A 23,422-nucleotide genomic window follows, 5' to 3' on the forward strand; every position below is an offset into this window, starting at 1 on the left:
GTCACAATCACCCTTTTCCTGCTTTGTAGGTACTGAAACAGCCGACTTCAAAAGAAAAAGAAATCCTTGTTGGTCAATTGTAAAAGATAAAAATATGTTCTCACGAACTTTTATTTACATGTATCTGAGCTCTACAATCAGGTACTGTATAACTTGATGTGCCTCTTACATATTACAAAGCATATATCAAGAGAGCATTTTTATTTGATTTAAACGGGCGAACGGACCTTCAAGGAACGTAGCTAACAAACCATCCCGATTAAATCAGATTTCAAATAAAAAAATATGCATTTAAATCGACCCTTTAGTTTGGGAACTACGACGCCACAGACAAATATAATTGTGCACACTGTCCCGTTATCACTGTTTCCCGCGACACCGCCCAGCCCTCTTTAATAATACTCTTAGTGCTTACGTTTAGCGCTTACGTATCTCCCGGAAACTTGTGGAGCGAACCTGTCCAGTGTCACAGCTTTCGGCATTCGTGATTTCGACTTGCGTAACACAGGAATGCGGACAAGGAGGCAGTGACCGTGAACGACGTGATACGTACGGCACGTAACCCAAAGTTTATGGATAAGTATTGTGCTCATTAGCAGACGTTCTGCGTCAATTAGAGCGAAAAGACACGACTTTATTATGTGAAACGAGTACACTTCTTGTATTTCGTGAAGGCAATGTATCACAGTCCTTAAGTATTTTAAATAAGTCATATTTCAAAATCGCAAAAAGCTGCTGATAAAATTTTATTAACAGCAGTTTTGAGCTTCTGATCATATTCAGGTATCATGGAGATATTCTTACTGTGACCTCACATAAGAGTCATTCTGCGTTGCTTTGTGCAGTAACACAAGATATTTTTTTTTTTTTTGCATCGTAGTAAGTAAGTTTTTATGGAACCTGAAGAAGCCCAGAAGATGGAAATTGGAAGTAAGTAAATAATTATTTTATCAGTGGCCCTTGACGGTTTTGAAACACTGCTTGACTTTTATGAACCATTCCTGTCAGTGTGTATAATGCACAAACATGTACAGATACACAAAACTGGATCGAATTTTATAATTACGTGTTACATACAGACTGTAGCTTGTCCATGAGGAGACCTGCCACACACATTTAATTTTGCGTTTCAACTTTAAAATCGGTATCGGATGGAAAAGCAAGCCTGCAGATAAGACGACAGTTGATGGCCGTTCAAGACCAGATAATTTTGCCATTGTGACAGTGTTTTTTTTTCATGTAATTTTTTTCCACGATAAAACTCTAATCAGTAAATCCTCGTGATGTGTCATGACAGGCGGTATGCCCTTTACCCTGAATCTATTGTACAGATAATTAACTGTGTTTAAATAACGGTATCAAATAGTCATGTAAGACAAGACATAATAGCACACACGGATTTGTTATCCTGCTTTCTCTGTTGATATGCAGCTGTTAAAATATTTCAAAAGCATACTCTGTCATCAACTTAAGGTATTCGTAACATGCAATGAAAGCATTCTCCATCACAAAATTCATCATTCAGGTAGTGACAGTTAGAGGTTACGTCTTTCTTTCTTTAAAAACGAAAATAAATGATATTAATTTGGTGACATATTATTTCAATCTGATGAGGGGTGTCATCTTTGGAAAATAATCTCTTCTCATCCTAATCCGCAGCGAGTGTTGACAATAATCAATGTTATAACACATCACAGTACACGTGAGTCAAACATCGTTGACAAATAACGTGGAATACGCTTCTAAGTTCGATATCAATTAGGGGTATTTCTCGGGTACGCAAATCCAGACGTATAACTCACCTGTACAAACATTAATTGATGCAGAAATAAAGGATAAGTTTTAGTGAGTCCTACTCCTAAACAATAGCTGACAGTAACACATGGTAGGCTTTCACGGCCGGTATTAAAGTTCGTGATGATTTCAGTTATATGGGCATTACGCTGTGGTCTAAGGTATGTTTCTGTGCCTAACGTTTCGTTTACAATGGTGAAGCCTATAAAGGCCATTAAAGTGCCTCTGAGGATGTCTTGACCATTACAGACTAAACTCTAGTCACGGAAACACGCCTTAGGCCACGGTCTTATGTCCATATAACTAAAACCATCATGACTCGCTGATAGAATTATCGGCAGTCTCAACTGCTACTCCAGCATTTACATCTTCGGTTACTTCCAGCTAGGCAACAGCTGACTAAAGCGGACCGATTGTTAGCCGTCAGTCTGGGACCACTGGAAGCTGGAGTAAAAAAACACATACAGATTTAGGAAAAGAGATACAGAATACTCACATTAATTATGCATTTCTGCACGAAATTTTTTAATGTACATGACAGCGCCAAGGAAATTTGGAATGAAATAGGGCGGAAGATGTTGCAGGTAAACTCGTTATGCATCACAGAAAAGCTCCTTCTTGAAACCTCATGACTTGACCGTCATATATACAACTCTTGCAGATCTATCAAACATCTGTCCATTGGAACTTTGAAGAGACTTACACTTAATTTCGTGAAAATAATGAATTATTATTCAAATATTGGGCTGTTCAGTCCCCCCTCCCCCCCTGCCCCCCGAAGAGACACATTTGATACCTTTCTGATACAAAGGAAAGTAAATTAGAACTCAGTAATCCATTGATGTAAGGTATAGTATACACGTTCCAGTCACATCAATGTGACCACCGGCTGTGTTCGATGTCAAGGTACGATAACTGTGATATCCACTCACAGACGGAAGATGGCACCACTAACACGGGAGGGTATATGGAGAGAGTCAGGGAAACGCGGAAAATCTCGTAATGCCGAAACAGAGCGATTTATCTGACATCCAAAATGGCCTGATTGTTGGCTTTCGGGCCAACGGTGGAAGCATTTCCAAAACGGCTAAGTTTGTAAACTGTTCGCATCCAACTACGGTTAAAGCATACCGTTCATAGCACAAGGCGCTATACGAAACCAGTGCGGAGGCAACTGTGGCGCAGCATGGGCCATGAATGACAGGGGTGAACGATGGCTGCGGAGATGCAGGGGGGGGGGGGGGGGAGAACTACGGGGGCTGTAGCCCGCCCCCCAAATGGATTATCATATTACACTGGATAAAATGACTTCAGAAATCAGCGAATATATTACTTCAACAGATTCACTCTTTTTTTTTAATGTAGCGATATAGGTTGAAATTTATTTCAAATACATTTTAACAAAATAATAAGAGAGGTAAATAGCTTACTATCTCAACCAATAAATATCATTTAACTTAAAATGGGCGTCTTATTATTTATTAATATCCATTGGATGTATATTAATGTACAAGTACCACTTACAATAATGAAGAAATCTGAATATGACAAACTGCCTATTGGCTTATGTCTCGGGTTCTTCGGCCGACGTTCATCTAATGATTTTACTGACGTTTCGCCATCACGAGTGGCTGGCACAGCCAAAGCTTCACTCTCCATTTCCGGTGGTGCACTGAGCGTGAAGCTCTGACGATGCCAGCCTCTCGTGCTGGCGAAACGACAGTAAAATCATTACATGAACGTCGGTCGAAGAACCTGAGACAGAATCCATTAGACAGTTTGTCAACAAGTGGCCACGAAAGACTTAACAATTTTGTAAATCTAAATATGCCGGGTATGCCTACCAACACTTAAGTTGCTGACACCGGAAAAAAACTTCGAAATCGCCGGACATCTGGGTCAAATCGTATTATTTTCCCGGGCACACACATTCTGTAGACACGTTTTTATTCTGAACTCCAAAACAGTTACCAAAAACTATTTTACGCAACATGAAATGTTGCCAATTTGTCGGTGGAGGATCCCAACTCTCCTTTTTGTTAAGCGATGTTCCATGTACCCGCTTGTGCAGTAGCGTTCTCGCTTCCCGCGCCCGGGTTTCCGGGTTCTATTCCCGGCGGGGTCAGGGATTTTCTCTGCCTCGTGATGACTGGGTGTTGTGTGATGTCCTTAGGTTAGTTAGGTTTAAGTAGTTCTAAGTTCGAGGGGACTGATGACCATAGCTGTTAAGTCCCATAGTGCTCAGAGCCACTTCTAGAGTCGCCCCCTGCGGAGATGTAATGTGTACCGGCGAACAGACGTGCAACTATTGAACAACTGACCACCCAGATGAACCAAGGGCTACCAACAATGTATCCTCAACGATCGTTCAGTTAACATTGCTGCCTATGGACCTTCGCAGCGGACGCCTGTTTCATGCTCCCATTATGACTGCTGTTCATCGACGATGATACTGCAACTGTGCGCCCAGTGGGCGGCGGCATGTGACATTTTCAGATGAACCACGTTTTATGCTCCATCGGACTGAAAACAAACACCCCGTAACAATCATCAGAAGGGTCCATGCTGGAGGGAGGGGACTGGACTGGATTGTTTGGGGGAAGAGACCAAACAGCGAGGTCATCGTTCTCATCGGAGTACGGAAGGACGGGCAAGGACCCCGTAACAATAGTCAGAAGGGTCCAAGCTGGAGGGAGGGGATTGGATTGGATTGTTTGGGGGAAGAGACCAAGCAGCGAGGTCATAGTTCTCATCGGACTTGGGAAGGACGAGGAAGGACGTCGGCCGTGCCCTTTCAAAGGAACCATCCCGGCATTTACCTGGAGTGATTTAGGGAAATCACGGAAAACCTAAATTAGGCCGGACGCGGGATTGAACCGTCGTCCTCCCAAATGTGAGTCCAGTGTGGGAGGGAGGGGCATTATGGTCTGGGGAATCTTTTCTTGGCATTCCATGGCTGATAGCGTCATTGCGGAAGGCACAATGGATCAACAGAAGTGTGCATCTATCTTTGTGCACCATGACCATCCCTACATGCAGTTTCTTCATCCTCGACACGATGTCATTTTCAGCAGGACAATGTAATGTGTCACACAACTCACAGTACACTTGCGTGGTTCGGTAAGTACCATCATGAGTTTGCCGTACGCCTCTGGGAACAAAATTTCCAAGATTTAAACACAATCGAGAATCTGTGGGACCAAGTCGATCGGGCTGTTCGCGACATCTACATCTACATCTATATTTATACTCCGCAAGCCACCCTACGGTGTGTGGCGGAGGGCACTTTACGTGCCACTGTCATTACCTTCCTTTTCTGTTCCAGTCGCGTATGGTCCGTGGGAAGAACGACTGTCTGAAAGCTTCCGTGCGCGCTCGAATCTCTCTAATTTTACATTCGTGATCTCCTCGGGAGGTATAAATAGGGGGAAGCAATATATTCGATACGTCATCCAGAAACGCACCCTCTTGAAACCTGACGAGCAAGCTACACCGCAATGCAGAGCGCCTCTCTTGCAGAGTCTGCCACTTGAGTTTGCTAAACATCTCCGTAACGCTATCACAGTTACCAAATAACCCTGTGACGAAACGCGCCGATCTTCTTTGGATCTTCTCTATCTCCTCCGTCAACCCGATATGGTACGGATTCCACACTGATGAGCAATACCCAAGTATAGGACGAACGAGTGTTTTGTAAGCCACCTCCTTTGTTGATGGACTACATTTTCTAAGGACTCTCCCAATGAATCTCAAACTGGCACCCGCCTTACCAACAATTAATTTTATATGTTCATTCCACTTCAAATCGTTCCGTACGCATATTCCTAGATTTTTACAGAAGTAACTGCTGCCACTGTTTGTTCCGCTATCATGTAATCATACAATAAAGGATCCTTCTTTCTCTGCATTCGCAATACATTACATTTGTCTATGTTAAGTGTCAGTTGCCACTCCCTGCACCAAGTGCCTATCCGCAGCAGATCTTCCTGCATTTCGCTACAATTTTCTAATGCTGCAGCTTCTCTGTATACTACAGCATCATCCACGAAAAGCCGCATGGAACTTCCGACACTATCTACTAGGTCATTTATATATGTTGTGAAACGCAATGGACCCATAACACTCCCCTGTGGCACGCCAGAGGTTACTTTAACGTCTGTAGACGTCTCTCCATTGATAACAACATGCTGCGTTCTGTTTGTTAAAAATTCTTCAATCCAGTCACACAGCTGGTCTGATACTCATACGATACCATCGCGTATGAGTAATATCACGATGATTCTGTAGTTGACGTGCGTTATTATGAATCACACGTATCACGAATCTTGCTGCTGTTTTCACACATATAATAGTGCGTTGTAGCTCTGAGGCGCTCACTGTTTGAACATACTGGGGAAGCTTTGTTACAGATTCATTGTTTGAGAACGACTGAGATCATTAGATCAATACATCGCCGTTATCGTGGAATGTTCCATCAGATGTAGGTGATTGTCTCTTTCAATGCCAATCCCCCATTTAACGCAGTTATTCGTTTACTTGTGCCATGCGGATAAGTTAGTAGAATAGTACAGTGGATTGCATTTGTTCAACTCCCGACTGAAAATATCGTATACTCTTGAGTCTTTATAGTAAGGTGTATTTAGATCGCGCTGTTGAAAACCGATAGAAATAAGAGCAAAACATCGAGCCAGGTGCCACAATGTTGCGAGCACTGAACACGTGCTCGATACCCCGTCCGGCCCTCCTCAGGTTTACTGAGGTTCCTCTAATACATTTGATGGTGTTGTTGGGCAGGATACTTTGAATAAGGTCACACCACAGGCAGTCTCTAGATGAATGGATGCTTCATATCCATCAGCGGTAGGTTAAACGCTAACCTCCGCTCCAAGAACAGAAAGGATGACGTGTATTTTTCTCTATTATATTTCAATCGCATCCCATTAGTCTCCCAGGTAATATACGGCTTCTATGGTACATTGAAATCATCGCTTAGTAATAGGGAACAATTCAGATCGTTGCATTTACATAGTACAAATGACACGATAGCATAAAAAATTACAAGAAATGATTTCTTTCCTGGTGACAATAGAGATGATGAAAGGGAGTCAATGGCTTATGAGTGCCATTTGTTTGTTTTGACGGAGAACGATCTTTTATGCATAAAAGACCTGAAAAACGAATTGAATTCATTGAAGTCTGCATTCCGCTCCCCCGTTCTCCGGACATACATCTCTTTCCTCCATGTCATACTACGTGAAATTCCAGAACGACTTTTCACTCTGAAGCAGAGTTTGCGCTGATATGAAACTTCGTGGCAGTTTAAAACAGTGAGTCCGGCGGGAACTAAAACCTGGAACCCTTACATTCGCGGGCAAGTCCCCTACCGACTCAGCTATCCACTAACAACTCACGAGTCCACCATAACAGCTGTACTTCTGCCTGTAACTTACCTCCTATCTTATAAAGTTCACAGTAGTTCTCTCGCGTACCTTGCGGGACTAGCACTTCTGGAAGAAAGGATACTGAGGACACATGAATTAGCCACAGCTGGGAGATAATTTTCAGAATAATTTTTACTTTGTAGCGGATTGTCCGCTAAATTAGTTTCGAAGGCAAGAGATGAGATACTGGCGGAAGAAAAGCTACGAGGGAAGGTTCACAGTTCAGTCAATAGAGCATTTGACTGCGAAAGGCAAAGTTACCAGGTTCGAACCCCAGTCTGGCAGCAGTTTCGAATTTTCACTGATAGTGTTCAGTGGTAACTGCTGTGGAACGGGAACCTGTATAACAATTTCTCTCCCTGAATACAAACGCTGTATGTGTAACGAACTTTGACACCTGCCGCCGCTCTTCAAACGTGACTTCTCAAGAGTCTCCTGATAAAAAACGATAAAACTTTGACTCTTATCGGTGCCCGACAGAAGAAGCGATGGTAATTGCTCCGTCAGAGCCGAGAAGGAATGATAATGAAGCCAATTGTGTTGACTGATAAGAGACGCCGCGGGCGATTTGTGGAGTGGACTGGGATCTAATTTGCCGCTCAGCAGTGCGATGCAAAAAAGCTCAGTGAAGTGGGTAGTCCAGAGCAGTCTCTGGTCCACTTTAAGCCGTTTCAGAAAGAAGACCAAGCGTGTTCACAGTGGCTTGAGTAACATCAAATGCTGCCGTGTTTCCTACCTTTCTCTGTATTTTACTGTCTGGATAAATTCTTGACTCACAGCGATCGACGGAAGTAGAATTAGTGACGAAATTCGTTGTACAGTGGAAGGCAGACGAATATTAAATAAATTTACAGTACGTGTTAAATCTGGACCTGCCAGCATCGACAGCTAAAACCTGAACCAAGTAAAATGCTATTAACAGTGAGTGGTATAATAATTGGCAGCATTTAGTATCATATAATGTATGTCGACACAGTCCGTTAGATTGGGATGCAAAAATGATTGAAATCCATGCCCATGTACATGTGGAATTAGCGTACTCGGAGCCTGAGTGAAGGGGAGGGGAAGGGGGACGGGGAAAGAGCTCGTTAGTTTCGCGTTGGAAATAATTATGAGATTTCGTACCGATGGCCCCAGGTAAATTTGCTTCTAGTTGGTATCTATTACAGGTTCTTTCTTCAAAATGATACTGAACTAAGGTACTGCTGAATCGCCACTGACGCATGCTGTTTGATTTATTTGACTAGTATCACCAATTAGATGCGAGTACCCACATATATCCAACACCGCATGACGTCATCGTCAACACACACAGTTAAAGCTATTAAGGAGATTCACCGATAATTACTCTTCGCAGATGACATTCGACAATGGAACATGGCCACACACCGTCGGCTGGCGTCTGTTCATAGATGTGGATACAAATCCAGATGTAGACGCCCTAATGAACGCCACCATGGCAGTAACATGTAAGAAAACTTGCGTGTGACGTGAGAAACCAGTCAAATAAATCGAGAATACTTCTGCTATTCTGGACTAGCTTTGAACTCGGTTTAGTCAAGGGAACCTGATGAAGAGCCTTAGCTTCGGAATATGTAGCATATATGCTATTTAATTAGAATTATCCGGACATCAATATGTAATACGAAATGAACCACTAGACGCCAGGGCAGTAAAAAAGAAGTCGGGGAGTACTGTGTAGGTATCAGAGAAGCAGTAACAGCAGCATTGGTCGACTGAAAGTCATTGGATGTCATCTGAGTAACAAACCAGAGACATTTCAGCTCTTCCCGAGCTACCGAAGTCGATTGTTGCCGATGTGATTGTGGGGTGCAAAATCGAAGGAACAACGACAGCTAAACCAACACTAGGCGCATCTCGTATACTGACGAGAACAAACCATCGAGCGTTGTGGAAACTCGTTGTAAAAAAGAAATCGCATGACATCAGCAAAAGGAATCACTCATGAGTTCCAAAGTGCTAGCAACAGTCCAACCAGCGCAATGACAGTGCGAAGGTAGTTAAAAAGAATGGGATACAACTGTCCTCGAGCAGATTCTAATAAGCCACGCGTTTCTGTGATCAACGCTCTGTGGCGTTCGAAGTGGAGCAACGAGCGACGTCGTTGGACAGAGGACGACTGCAAACGAGTTATGGGAGTGACTGACCACGCTTTGTCCTGTGACAGTCAGACGCGTTTGGAGATTGCCTGAAGAACGTCACCTGCCGACAGCCAAGTACGGAGGAGGTGGCGTTACGGTAGGGGCGTGTTTTTCATGGTTATAGTATGATCCCATTATTTAAATTAAGCAAACGCTAAATGCGAAAGGGTTTGAACACATTTTAGAGCAGCGTGTACTACGTACAGTAGAGGAACAGTTCAGAGACGACGAATTTGGATGTAGAAAGAAGTACAATCTCCAACCTCTGTGGCAGCAGAATTCGAATGAACTCCAGTTAATACGCACAGTTCAGTGGTATAACACGGTTCGTTCAGTTAATTTTGAACAAGCCGAGACCACAGGTTAATAGAAAGTATTCGGCGACAGCACGAGAAGAGAGTGGCGTTGGATTTTAACCACTAGAATTTCGGTTATTGTGGCTGTTGAGAACATCACAATAGTGAAATGTTCTCTTACACGTCAACAATAGAAACTGTATGAAGTTTATTACTGTGATATTGTACTGCATATTGAGTTTATAGAACTGGACACTGGCTTCGAAATCATTTGCACCAGTTGCTTGCAAACGTTGTTTACGGTAGGGATGCAACTACTGTTTAGTATCGTCGCTGGACTCGGACATCGATGTCGAGATGAATTAACAGTGTTGGGCCGCGATGGGCGTCTAAAGTTGTGTTTGGTTTCAAGGCCGTACTGCGGGCAGCGTGGACTTGGCGTCAGTTGGCAAGTCCCTCTGGTGGCGTAATCTGGGAAGAAAGTGGACAGACTTTCCTCGTTCAGTTCTGTTGAAGTATGCCAAGCCTTCCGGTCGTCGTCATCGCTATTCGCACACACACACACACACACACACACACACACACACACACACACACTCGCGTGCTGATAGCTATTTCTCTCTGTTTCCTATTGCAATTTTGATCACACACTGTTGACCATTCTTGGCTTTCGTGTTTTGGATTCCTCTCGGTTTGTACTTTCGGATTTCTGTACTGTTTCCGCTGTCGATCACTATGTCCTTTCGGCCACTTGCCATGTGCTCAGAAACTACTGAGTGACACTCCCCGAACTGGGTAGTGAGTTACTAAATACTGCTATATCAGTGCTTTCCATGTTGGTCTCCTTTCTTCGAAGCGTGCATTTTACTGGCAAATTGTCGAGTGCTTTTTGGTGTAACATCTCCTCAAATTATAATGAGTAAGTAATTGTTTACGAAAATCTTGACCAGTTCTCTGTGGGTGGAACAACCCAGTTCTTCGTACGTGTCTTCCCAAGACTAAAAATTCGTTCCATTTAGAATGACACCTGTTTGGAATTTCTTTCTGTACTTGTAGACAGTTTCCCGGGCACTCCGTACGTTAAATAACTTTAGCTTTTCCTTAAAGAGTCGTGAGACAGTGATAAACTTCAATGTGAAGACGTTACAGGAGACTGAATGCTTGACGAAATGATCAGGGTACCTGATGATAGCAACTCTGTCGCTTGCCCAAATACATTTCGTCATGAATGGCGGCGGGATAAGTAGGAGAATAATACGTGTGATTGCTTGTTTTTGAAGGTACCACTTCTAATGCCGATTCGGCTGGTACTGTTTGCTGTCAGGTAAAATTAGTTTAGAAACACATACCTTCCCCAGTCAAGACTTCTCACCGCCTAAAGTATTCATTTTCAAAAAATATTCAGAGTTACTGCCTGTGTAATTTAGATCCTAAGGGCTTAGGCCGACCTGCGTATTTCGTACACAGTAATGATGGCATCGCCCTTATTTGAAATACAACAGACGACCTTTCGTCTTCTGTCAGTATCATCCCATTAAGAAAGCCGAGGTGGGCTGTTTTATTTAATTTGCATTTCAATCGCATACCTGTTTATTCTTTCGAAAAGAAAACTTAAAAAAATAATTTCCTTTTTTCCCCCCAAAGATGTAGCACACTTCTACTGAGAGTTAAACCGGGAACCAAAGGCACGTGATATCATGGAAAACATGAACTCTTCATAGAGTTCGGTGACCTTGATACACTTGTATAAAAATTGTCTGTTTGGATGGCACTTTACTTTTTTCAACGGATAACCAGTTTCAGCATAATGTCATCATCAGATCAAAAAGTTAACAAACCGATATATCGTGTTACGTCAGATTATAAATGGCTGTACCGACTAGATGGCCGACTGCCATCATCAGACCAGTGCTCAGATAGTATATGACATAATACGATGTACTGACTTTTTGAGTTTTTGATCTGATCTCGACAGCCTACCGAAGCGAGTTATTTGAAGAAAAAAAAGTGAGAAGTAGGCAATTTTAGTATAAGAAGACGATACAAGCCTTTGATCCACTCTGTATAGACTGCTGGACCTTGGGAATTACAGGGCATGCTGAATTACACACTCCGCTGTTTGTAGTGTTCTTGCTATTCGGTTTCAGATTTTACTTATAGTGAGTATATAGTAGGAAGAAAAAATGATCAAATTTGTATGTAGTTGGAGATGTACAATGTGTGAAAGTTAGTACACAAAGCTGGCACCTTTAGTGTCAACAGTGGCTCTAACCCGACCAGGTGTCGAGTCAAACTGAGCTTAGACGATATATATACATAATTCTTTACTGCTTCAGCCCTCAGTCTTCGTGGCTGGCGAGTGGGGGCGTGCCAATGTCTCGGCAGCTCATGACCAGTTCAATGGGTGAAGGTCCTCGTGAATGTTCTGGCCGGGGCAGCACTCGAACATCTTCTGTATCGAGATAGATCAACACAGGAAACGTTCGGTTCCAGAATGAGATTTTCACTCTGCAGCGGAGTGTGCGCTGATATGAAACTTCCTGGCAGATTAAAACTGTGTGCCCGACCGAGACTCGAACTCGGGACCTTTGCCTTTCGCGGGCAAGTGCTCTACCAACTAGAGCACTTGCCCGCGAAAGGCAAAGGTCCCGAGTTCGAGTCTCGGTCGGGCACACAGTTTTAATCTGCCAGGAAGTTTCAAACGTTCGGTTCTTAATTAAGTTGGCTTTTTTATGTTGCTGGGAGATAAGGTCACTGTGACCTCGAAGGTAAGCTACAGCCACCAATCTTAACACATTAGAAATGTAACTGTCACCGACTAAATTACCGGCTTTGGCCGGCCGGAGAGACCGTGCGGTTCTAGGCGCTACAGTCTGGAGCCGAGCGACTGATACGGTCGCAGGTTCGAATCCTGCCTCGGGCATGGATGTGTGAGATGTCCTTAGGTTAGTTAGGTTTAATTAGTTCTAAGCTCTAGGGGACTGATGACCTCAGAAGTTAATTCCCATAGAGCCATTTGAACCATTTTTTTTTTCTTGGGCTGCATCTGTAACACGTCTCAGTTGTTGACAATAAAAGCCGGCAGTGATGGTTATACCTCGGGGAAGGAATTCGTAGTACACCACACCGTCGCTGTTCGACCAGACGCATAAAGTTACCTTTCGTGGATGGGCGCAGGGCTTAGAACTGGGAGTTGCTGCTTTGTTTGGGCTCAACCATTTCATTCTTTTTCTTATGTTAGTATAAAGACACAATTTCTCGTCACCAGTAACGATACAGGATAAGAATGGTAGGTGTTGTTCACGAGCCAATTGACGACGTACAAGTAGAAATCCACATATGGCCAACCGCTCATGAATGTGGTTTCGGTTTAGACACCTGCGATCTTTGCCGGCCGGGTGGCCGTGCGGTTCTAGGCGCTACAGTCTGGAACCGCGTGACCGCTACGGTCGCAGGTTGGAATCCTGCCTCGGGCATGGATATGTGTAGTGTCCTTAGGTTAGTTAGGTTTCAGTAGTTCTAAGTTCTAGGAGGCTGATGACCTCAGAAGTTAGGTCGTATAGTGCTCAGAGCCATTTGAACCATTTTGAACCGGCTTTGCGAACAAGAACGCCAGAATCTTGTCCTTATCATAGTGATGAAGGTGGTGTTCTTCTCGGGGCCTCGGGCCTCCACACAGGGAACTTGTCTGGAAAGACGAACGAAGCGGTGCTGATCCTGTGACCATGGTTGGTATTGGGCGCAGTAACACTGTCGGCACGCGTCTACTGCCTGGTGAAGGGGCGCCGCAACGATCTTCATCTTGTTAACATCAGTGGTGCAGCAGACGTCAGAGCTCTGTTTGTGTGGATTCTTGTTTTTTTTCTGAAAAGAAGCCCATTTCTTGACTCAAGGTGCCTGAGGTGGTTGCACGACCCTGCATGGCCGAGCGAGCAGTTTGTCTGTCCTCTCAGGCACTAATCGCGTGGTGCCTATATGATCCTGTGTGGTGGTGAGTATGCTCATCTTGAACCTATAGATTCTACATTCATATAACGGTTGGGTAATACAGCAGAGCTGAGGAGCAATAAAACCGCAGCCTCGATAGGCAGAGGTCCTGACGCTGTCGATTTATGACAAATACCGATAGACGTTTCTCGTTGTCTTACAGGCATCAACAAAAGTTTTGAATCACCCCTTTATTTCGAATTTCAAGGCACAGGAAAGGTAAATTGACTGTGAGCATGCATATATATTCATCTGCAACGTGTCCAGATCGTCAAGTAGTAAAAGGCTAATAAAAACAATGCGTGACGAAAAATCGTCTGTTTCCCACGGGGGGTTTTTCACAGCAGTCCTGAATAACGTCAATACGTGGTGAAACGTCCCCTTGCAAGGATGCGGGCTTGAATCCGTCGTGACACACCATCGATGAGATCGTCAAACCATCCCTGATCCAAATGCACCCACTCTTCAGCCGCGATTCTGCTAAGCCGTGCAGAATACGTGGCCATCCGAAAACAGCTTATGTCAATCGATTCTACATACGTTAGAATGCGTCCATGTCCGGAGAAAGTCCAGAGAACAGGTCTACCACCCCGTCTGGTGACCCTAGCACGCTGAATCAACCTGTCCACGAGCACATACAATGAGCAAGCGAGTTATCGTCCACCAAGACGAAATTTTCAACACAATGTTTGCCATACGATCCCACTATAGGTTGCAGAAACTTGTCCCTGTACCGCACATCAGTGTGCTACCCTCAACAACCGAGAGAGGTGTGTGATGACCCCGTGTAATGCCAACCAAGAACATCACCCCGCCACCACCTTGTTGCATGTGTGGAACGATGTCTGAGGCGTTAGACGTTACCGAGTAATCTCCAAACACGCTGATAAGTTTTTCAGAATACAAATAGACCCTAACTTCGTCCTTAAACATTGCGCGAGGCCAACCCTGGAGCGTCTATTCAATACAATTTCATGTTCATTTTAAGGGAGTCCAATGTGTTTTGCACAACGTGATGTTCACCATCGTCCTCGGGAATGGAGATTCACATCAAACAATAGTCTTCTAACAATTTGGAGCGATACATGACGTCCTGTAGACTCTTCAAACACCGAATCCAGTTCTGGAGCACTCAACCCACGGTTCTATTGACTCAACATTCGTAGATATCGATCATCCTTTGCACCTGTCGAATGTGGACAGCCTGTGCGGTGCGAGTCTTCAAAACCACCTGTCTCTTGGAACCGATTCCATGTCCGCACTACATCACTTTGATTCTGGTGCACACGTCGAGCAAATTCCCTGGTTGACATGCGTTCTGCGCGTAAAGTGTTTATTCGGACTCCTTCGTGGCATGACGGACGTTAACTCTCCTGTTCGACAGACATCTCTAAAGCGTCCCTACAGTTGCTTTACTTTCAACTAAAATGCTGCAATCCATTCGAGTGCGGCGTTCTGCCTGTATGCACGAGGGTTGGAACTTAAATAGTGGCAACTATTTATTCACAACCGATACAAAGGAATTACATGTTTGCGCCTGTTACTGTCCTTCAGTGTAGTCACCATAGTTGTGTAGAATCCGTTGCCAGCGATGTGGAAGGCGTATTATACCGTTAGCAGAGCCTGTTCTGTTGATAGTGCGAATGGAGCAGTCTACTGCCTGTCGAATCTCAGGAACAGTTCTGAAGCGAATGCCACGATGTGGTTCCTTCATCTTCGGTAACTTCTGACCAAAATCAGAAGGACTTAAGTCCTTGGGGGGGGGGGGGGGTATGGTGGATGGTACAGTACTTCCCAGGCCCATCGACCGAATAGAGCAGCGACAGATTGCGCTGTATGCGCGCCCGCTTTTTCCTGAAAAATGATGGGTGGTCTGGGCAGAAAGTGTCGCCGCATCTTCCGCAAAGCTGGTCGCAGGAGATGCTCCAAAAACGGACATCAATATTGTGCACTGATGTTGGTATTCGCTTCAGAACTGTTCCAGAGATTCGACAGGCAATAGACCACTCCATTCGCACCACCAACAGAACAGGCTCTGCTAACGGTGTACTACGCCTTCCACATTGCTGGCAACGGGTTCTACACAACGCTGGTGACTACTTTGAAGGACAGTAACAGGTGCAAACATGTATCTCTTTTGTATGGGTTGTGAATAAATAGTTGCCACTATTTAAGTTCGAAACCTCGTATGTAGCAATCATGTTAACCGTGTGTGTGTGTTTACAAACGCCGGGGATGACCTTCACATTGGTACAGGAGTAGTCACAATTGCAACACCACCGCAGGACGTATTGGGGTGATACAAAACTTCTGTTGATGTGTTTATGAGGCATAACACGATCTTCTCACAAGTAGCCAACAATCAATTGTTGTTACTGAATAAGAAACCCATTGCGCAATCTTCGCTTATACAAATAATCTGGATGGCGTTACCCTTACCTACATTGTGTGATTGCGCTAAACTGCTAATCATTTGAATAACCAAATATGTTGACAGTTGTCTGTTGCATGCCACCCGCATTTTGTTGCATCTTCAATGGCCAGCAATGTGACAAAATACATAAAAGTTATTCAGATTATACTCATGTCTGCTGTATTAAGACGCGTATTATTTTTGAGTCATATATAAGTGAAGCAAGCGTACGCAATCCGAAACAGTAGGCTGCGTGAACTGTCCCCGCCTCTCAAAAATAAACGCGCACGCAGCGAGCGCTAAATCTGAATTCGCTGGCATTGAAGACGCACGCACAAGTTACGTAAATCGGAGGCGGCCACTTTCAGGGTTTCGCGCAGTCGGGAAGCAGATGCCGTAGTCTCGGGTCGTGATTGGTCTGCAAGCAGCCGCCAATGCATGCTGGGCTGTGGGGCGGGGAATTACCTCTTTGCGGAGCAGCAGCTCTGCTGCTACTCACAAACCTAACATGATGTGTTTCCGAATATTATCCAGCGAGATACCTAGTGGTCGAAAATGTAACAGTCATACCATGTTTTGTTTATCGAGGTTGCTCGCGCACCAGCACATCATGAGACCAGGATTCGGCTGCTATGCCACTGAATGTTTTGTCAAAGTCTCCATAACATATTAAGAGACCTCTGGAAACGGCCTCGTCAAAACAAACGCACGAACGATTCCTGCTTTAAACAACACTTACGTCCTCGTTGTCGACGAGTAATAATAGTAATGATTCTACAGTGTTTCACCACTAAAGCGATATGAAAACAATAGAAATTCATAATGGTTATTGTCAGTTTGCAGTCTGAAACACATCCCGAAACGTCTCGTGTTTGAAAACAATTCGCTTTTAATTCTACACGAGCTGATGGAATGAACTAGATTTTAACACAGAATACACATATATAGACCAAAGTCAGCTTACAAAAATAAAAGGAAGACAACAAACCTGTTAGGTCCACTGTACAGTTCAAATTCCATCAACATCCATATAATCTGCCTTTTCAATTAGTAAATCTCTATAATTTTTATTGGAGGCTACATTAAAAGTGTAGAGTGATAATAATGGTGGCAAGGTGGCACTGGACTTTTTTTGTCTTCTCAATCCCCGTGGTCGTGAATACAAGATTTTTTTGTGTTTTCTATGTCGGATTTTGGCGATACCTTAGACGTTACTCTACACATGCTTGTCAGTTCAGAATGAGCAACATTTCGGTTACACTACGCTACGAGTTAACCATATGACCATTCTCACTTTTTATTCTAGAGTGCGTATTATAACCAGTATGTCCGTTAGACAGATTACAGTTTTCTAGTATCCTACTTTCTTTATCGACGAGAGAATCCTTGTGATTTTTTTTTTCACTGCACTGATTAACACTATAGACCGTAACAGTATTTTATTTTCCGACTAGTATTGGCTGGATGAAACCTTGTGCTGAATTTTGATTTTGTAATTTATGTATGGCCAATCGCATTAGCATCGCTGGTGCTTCGTCACTTGCTACCGACATGTCGATGTGTGCCTGACGCTAATGCAGTTAGTCTCGTTTTTTGCATATATAAATCAAACAATTCCATATCTGATGATGACTTTACACAGGTGAAACAGGTCAGAAGACACATGTGGTACTGTGACCTAGGTGCTTCCCAAATTAACTAGAAAATAGAATGAGAGTTTCACTCTGCAGCGGAGTGTGCGCTGATATGAAACTCCCTGGAAAATTAAAACTGTGTGCCGGACCGAGTCTCGAACTCGGGACCTTAGCCTTTCGCGGGCAAGTGCTCTACCATCTGAGCTACCCAAGCACGACTCACGCCCACTCCTCATAGTCTTACTTCTGAAAGTATCACGTCTCCTACCTTCCAAACTTTACAGAAGCTCTCCTGCGCACGTTGCAGAACTAGAACTCCTGAAAGAAAGGATATTGCGGAGACATGGCTTAGCCACAGCCTAGGGGATGATTCCAGAATGAGATTTTCACTCTACAGCGGACTCTGCCAGGAAGTTTCATATCAGCTCTCACTCCGCTGCAGAGTGAAAATCTCATTCTGGAAACATCCCCTAGGCTGAGGCTAAGCCATGTCTCCGCAATATCCTTTCTTTCAGGAGTGGTAGTTCTGCAAGGTTCGCAGGAGAGCTTTTGTAAAGCTTGGAAGGTAGGAGACGAGTTACTGGCATAAGTACGGCTGTGAGGAGGGGGCGTGAATCGTGCTTGGGTAGCTCAGATGGTAGAGCACTTGCCCGCGAAAGGCTAAGGTCCCGAGTTCGAGTCTCGGTTCGACACACAGTTTTAATCTGCCAGGAAGTAACTGGAAAACAGTTTAAAGGCTGATCATTGCTGTTCCTGTTCAGTGGATCCTACTAAATGAGTATTCCATTTTAGGTCCACGTACTTAACAATACACTATTTTTATGATGCGACTGTCGCCAGATGCGACACACTAATCGAATTTAGATAAAAGTCTTCTGCATTGTTCATTGTGGTTTTACATGAGCCAGTATTTCGGCAGGCCTGACACAGGTTGTCAGTTTTCCCGATATGTTATTTACAACGCTAATAGTCTTTCACTATCACCTTTCTCGGCCTGTGTGTTAAGCGTATCAAATGTGATGATACATTGTCACTGAGTGGAACGGCACGAATTAGTGACCTGGCAGACAAAGTTGAGACTGAATCTCGGATATTTGGCAGATGATGCAATTAACTATGATGATCTGCTGTCTGAAAAATGTTGCACAGTAATTCAGTGTTATTGTGATAAAATTTCAAAGTGATACAAAGATTGGTATTCTCGTTTTAAGTATTCAGAAATGTAAAACTGTGGACTTCACTAATCGCAAACACAAAGTATTCCACGATTACGGTGTCAATCGGAATCAGTCAACTTAAACGACTACCTGGGTGCAAAAACTAGAATGTATGTGAAACGGACGTATCGCATAGGTTCAGTCGTTTGTAAAGTACGCGCGATTCATTGGTGAGACACTGGCAAAGTGCAGTCACTACGCTAAAGAGAGTGCTTACAAAATACCTGTGCGGATAATCCTAGATTAAAGCTCAAGTGTTTGGGATGCATATCAGGATTAATATTGGTCGTATACAAAGAAGGACTGAATTAATTTCCGTACATGCATCTCCTGGTGAATACTCGGACAATAGCTGATATCGTACCTTACGTATAGTAACTACAACTTCATCACATGTATTTACTGGTTTTACTTATTATGCAGCCGATTTCGGTGTTACCGTACACCATCTCCTGCGTCTCCTGCCCACTTTACGATTCTGCGTCAACAGGTCAACAGCGAGAATCAGTCGCAATACAGACGATAAGACGTTTTGTGGACACCTTCTACAAAAAAACATGGTGATGATTCCCGATATCAACGTCATCACCCAGAATCACATAGGGGCCGGAAGTGGCGTACTGTGACGCCGGAACAGGTTAAATATAACAGCATATAAAGGTGATGGTGTTGTCGTTACTCATATCATGTTGGTGCATAAGTTCGTAAAGTTTATGTTTTGCATATTGTTATTCCGGTTGCTATGAGTTTATTTATCGATGGTCATTTTTTTAGTTCACTATTGTTGCTTCAGTTTACGTATTGTCTTTTTGTCGTTTAGAGAAAGTGAGTGGATCTGTGGAGGCTAGAAAATGGTGTGCCAAGTGGAGAAATTGGAACATCCCAACATATTCTTCCATTTGAGTTCAGTGGAGGGGTGACTACAGTGGAGGAACCCTGAACATTTTCACTGTGCACTGGGATAATGCCATTGGACAGAGCACAGGCAAGATATTGGTTTTCTCTTCTTAAGGAGGATTGTTTTGACATTAGTGAATCTTCACGTTCAAGGAGACCTTCAGGGTTTGACGAAGATCCTGTAAACGCATTAATCCAAAACGATCCACGTCAGTGTACCCGAGAACTGATAAATGTGATGAACTGTGTTCATTCCATGATCGTGCGACATTTGTATACACCGGGAAATGTTCAGAAATTGCGTGTGCTATAAACCGGAACCACAGAAATGAGTGGTTGGCCACATGTGCATTTCTACTTGTTCGTCGTCAATTGGCTCGTGAACGACACATGCCATTCTTATCCTGCATCGTTAGTGGTCACGAGAAATGGTGTCTTTATACTAACACAAGAAAAAGAATGGAATGGTTGGGGATTTTCTCTGCCTCGTGATGACTGGGTGTTGTGTGCTGTCCTTAGGTTAGTTAGTTTTAAGTAGTTCTAAGTTCTAGGGGACTGATGAGCATAGATGTTAAGTCCCATAGTGCTCAGAGCCAATAGAATGGTTGAGCCCAAACAAAGCAGCAACTCCCAGTTCTAAACCCTTTGCCCATCCACGAAAGGTAACGTTATGCAACTGGTGGAACAGCGACGTGGTGCGTACTGCGAATTGCCTTCCCGAGGTATAAGCATCACTGCCGGCATTTATTGTCAACAACTGAGACGTGTTACAGGTGCAATCCAAGAACAACAATCAGGAAGACTGCTTGAAGTGAGGCCACATAACGATCCCGCTCGCGTGCATTCTGCTAGACTGACAAAAAACGCTACACAATAATTGGGCTGGGAAGTCATTGGGCACCAATGTTATTCACTTGATCTTGCGTCCACAGATTTTCACATTTTCCTCTCTCAATCGTACAGCCTTCAAAGAACGTTCTTTGCTGATAAAAATGCGCTCCAAACATGGCTCGACGAGTTCTTCGTCTCAAAACTACGTGATTTCTACATCCGCAGAATCGCATAGCGGCCAAGAGGTGGTGTACAGTAACACCGAAGTAAGCTGTGAAGGAGGATGGATTATTGATGACTGAAAAAAAAATGGTTCAAATGGCTCGGAGGACTATGGGACTTAACTGTCCGAGGCAGGATTCGAACCTGCAACCGTAGCGGTGGCGACGATGCAGACTGTAGCTCCTAGAACCGCTGGCCACACCGGCCGGCTATTGATGACTGAAATCTGTGTTATGTGTATCTGTTGTGTTTATGAAACATATGGAAAAATACAACGTTATACACCTACGTAATACAAGAGGCAGGATTAATGTTCACATTTATTTAGTCCACGAGTAGCGCCACTGAGGTGCTGAGAAGACTGAACTCTTATACGCTTTAACATTGATTGACGCCAACTATTCCGTGAAGGCCTACTTCCGTTTCAAGAAACAGTACTGAGTGAGGATTTTTGGAACATACAACAACTTCCTGCTCATTTTTCTGGTAGAGTCCGCAAAAACAACGTTAGGCCAATCACAGAACACACAGACGCTTATCATTCTTCCAGCGCTCCATATGCAAGTGTAATGGGAAGAAACTTTAGTACCTAACACAATGATAAGTACAGCCAGCTATGCACATCATAGTATACATTGTAGATGTAGAAAGAACACAGCAACGCAACTTATTACGAACATCCGAAGGGTCTTAGTACCTCAGAATTCAGCCGAATCTCGCGAATAAACGCACGGAATGTAATAGGAAAAGGAATGGGAAACGATAGGTACACTGTAAGCTATACGATGTATCGAACAGAAGTCGCACTCTGTCATCGCACTGTTTGCTTCGCCGGCGACAACGCAATGTGGGCGGCACTTTGCTGTTCTTCTGCGCGGCGCCGGCGGAAGACAGCGGTCAGGAGAGCAGCAGCGGCTGGCACTCACCCTAGGGCAGTGGGGCGGCGCACCGTATGTCGGGGATGTGGGCGGCGGCGGCGGCGGCGTTGTCGGGGTCGGCGGCGGTCAGCGAAACTACCTGCTGCTGCGGAACCGGCTGTGCGCAGAACTGGATGGCCGAGCTGCACTGTGTCCACGAGAGCGAGGCGCGCGGCCGCTATAGCCGCCCCCTCCCTCCCGCGCCCCACCAGCGCTCACAAGCCACGCGACGTCCGCAGCGGTCACGTGACCTGCACCTCGCCGCGCGGCGGCCCGACACCCGCGAACAGACGGCCACCGCGCCGCGCAGCCGGCGGCTGTCAAATCAAGCGCCACGCTGTGGCACTCCGTGTCACCATGACCGGTTTGCTAAAAAAAAAAAAAAAAGAAAGAAAAAAAAACTTTAATCGAAGTTTTGCGGTTGTGGACCGGACCTTATTGAATATACACCACTGTCCATTAAAATTGCTACACCACGAAGATGACGTACTACAGACGCGAAATTTAACCGACAGGAAGAAGATGCTGTGATATGCAAATGATTAGCTTTTCAGAGCATTCACACAAGGTTGGCGCCGGTGGCCACACCTACAACGTGCTGATATGAGGAAAGATTCCTGCCGATTTCTCATACACAAACAGCAGTTGACCGGCGTTGCCTGGTGAAACGGTGTTGTGATGCCTCCTGTAATGAGGAGAAATGCTTATCATCACGTTTCTGACTTTGATAAAGGTCGGATTGTAGCCTATCGCCGTTGCGTTTTATCGCATCGCGACATTGCTGCTCGCTTGGATCGAGTTCCAATGACTGTTAGCAGAATATGGTATCGGTGGGTTCAAGAGGGTAATACGGAACGCTTTGCTGGATCAAAACGGCCTCTTATCACTAGCAGTCGAGATGACAGGCATCTTACCCACATGGCTGAAACGGATCGTGCACCCACGTTATTTCGACTATCAGCTCGGAGACCATGGCTACGGTTACCCCTGACACTGCATCACAGACAGGAGCGCCTGCGATGGTGTACTGAACGATGAGGTGCACGAATGGCAGAATGTCATTTTTTCGTATGTTTACAGCATCATGATGGTCGCATCAGTGTTTGGTGACATCGCGGTGAACGCAAATTAAAAGCGTGTAATCGTCATCGCAAATACTGGCGTATCACCCAGCGTGATGGTATGGGGTGGTATGGGGTGCCATTGGTTGGTTACACGTCTCGGTGACCTCTTGTTCGCACTGACGGCACTTTGAACAGTGGACGGTACATTTCAGATGTGTTACGACCCGAGGCTCTACCCTTCATTCGATCCCTGCGAAACCCTACATTTCAGCAGGATAATACACGACCGCATATTGCAGATCCTGTACGGACCTTTCTGGATACAGAAAATGTTTGACTGCCGCCCTGGCCAACACATTCTCCAGATCTCTCACCAATTGAAAACGTCTGGTCAATGGTGGCTCGTCACAATACTGTGGTATCCTGTTGAAGCTGCATGGGCAGCTGTACCTGTACACGCCATCCAAGCTAGGTTTGACTCAATGCCCAGGCGTATCAAGGCCGTTATTACGGCCAGAGGTGGTTGTTCTGGGTACTGATCTCGGGA

At 44.6% G+C, this 23,422-nt stretch overlaps 1 protein-coding gene across 1 annotated transcript in view; it reads right to left on the minus strand.

The window, feature by feature from the left end:
• Positions 1-21,979, minus strand: part of LOC126354579 (facilitated trehalose transporter Tret1) — a 205,198-nt gene extending 183,219 nt beyond the window's left edge. The window contains exon 1 of the mRNA XM_050004325.1: positions 21,821-21,979. The gene's annotated coding sequence lies outside the window, so the exon portion shown is untranslated. The remainder of the gene's footprint in view (positions 1-21,820) is intronic.
• Between the last annotated feature and the right edge of the window lie 1,443 nt (positions 21,980-23,422).

This window comes from Schistocerca gregaria, chromosome 3 (genome assembly GCF_023897955.1).
Source record: "Schistocerca gregaria isolate iqSchGreg1 chromosome 3, iqSchGreg1.2, whole genome shotgun sequence".
NCBI lineage: Eukaryota > Metazoa > Arthropoda > Insecta > Orthoptera > Acrididae > Schistocerca > Schistocerca gregaria.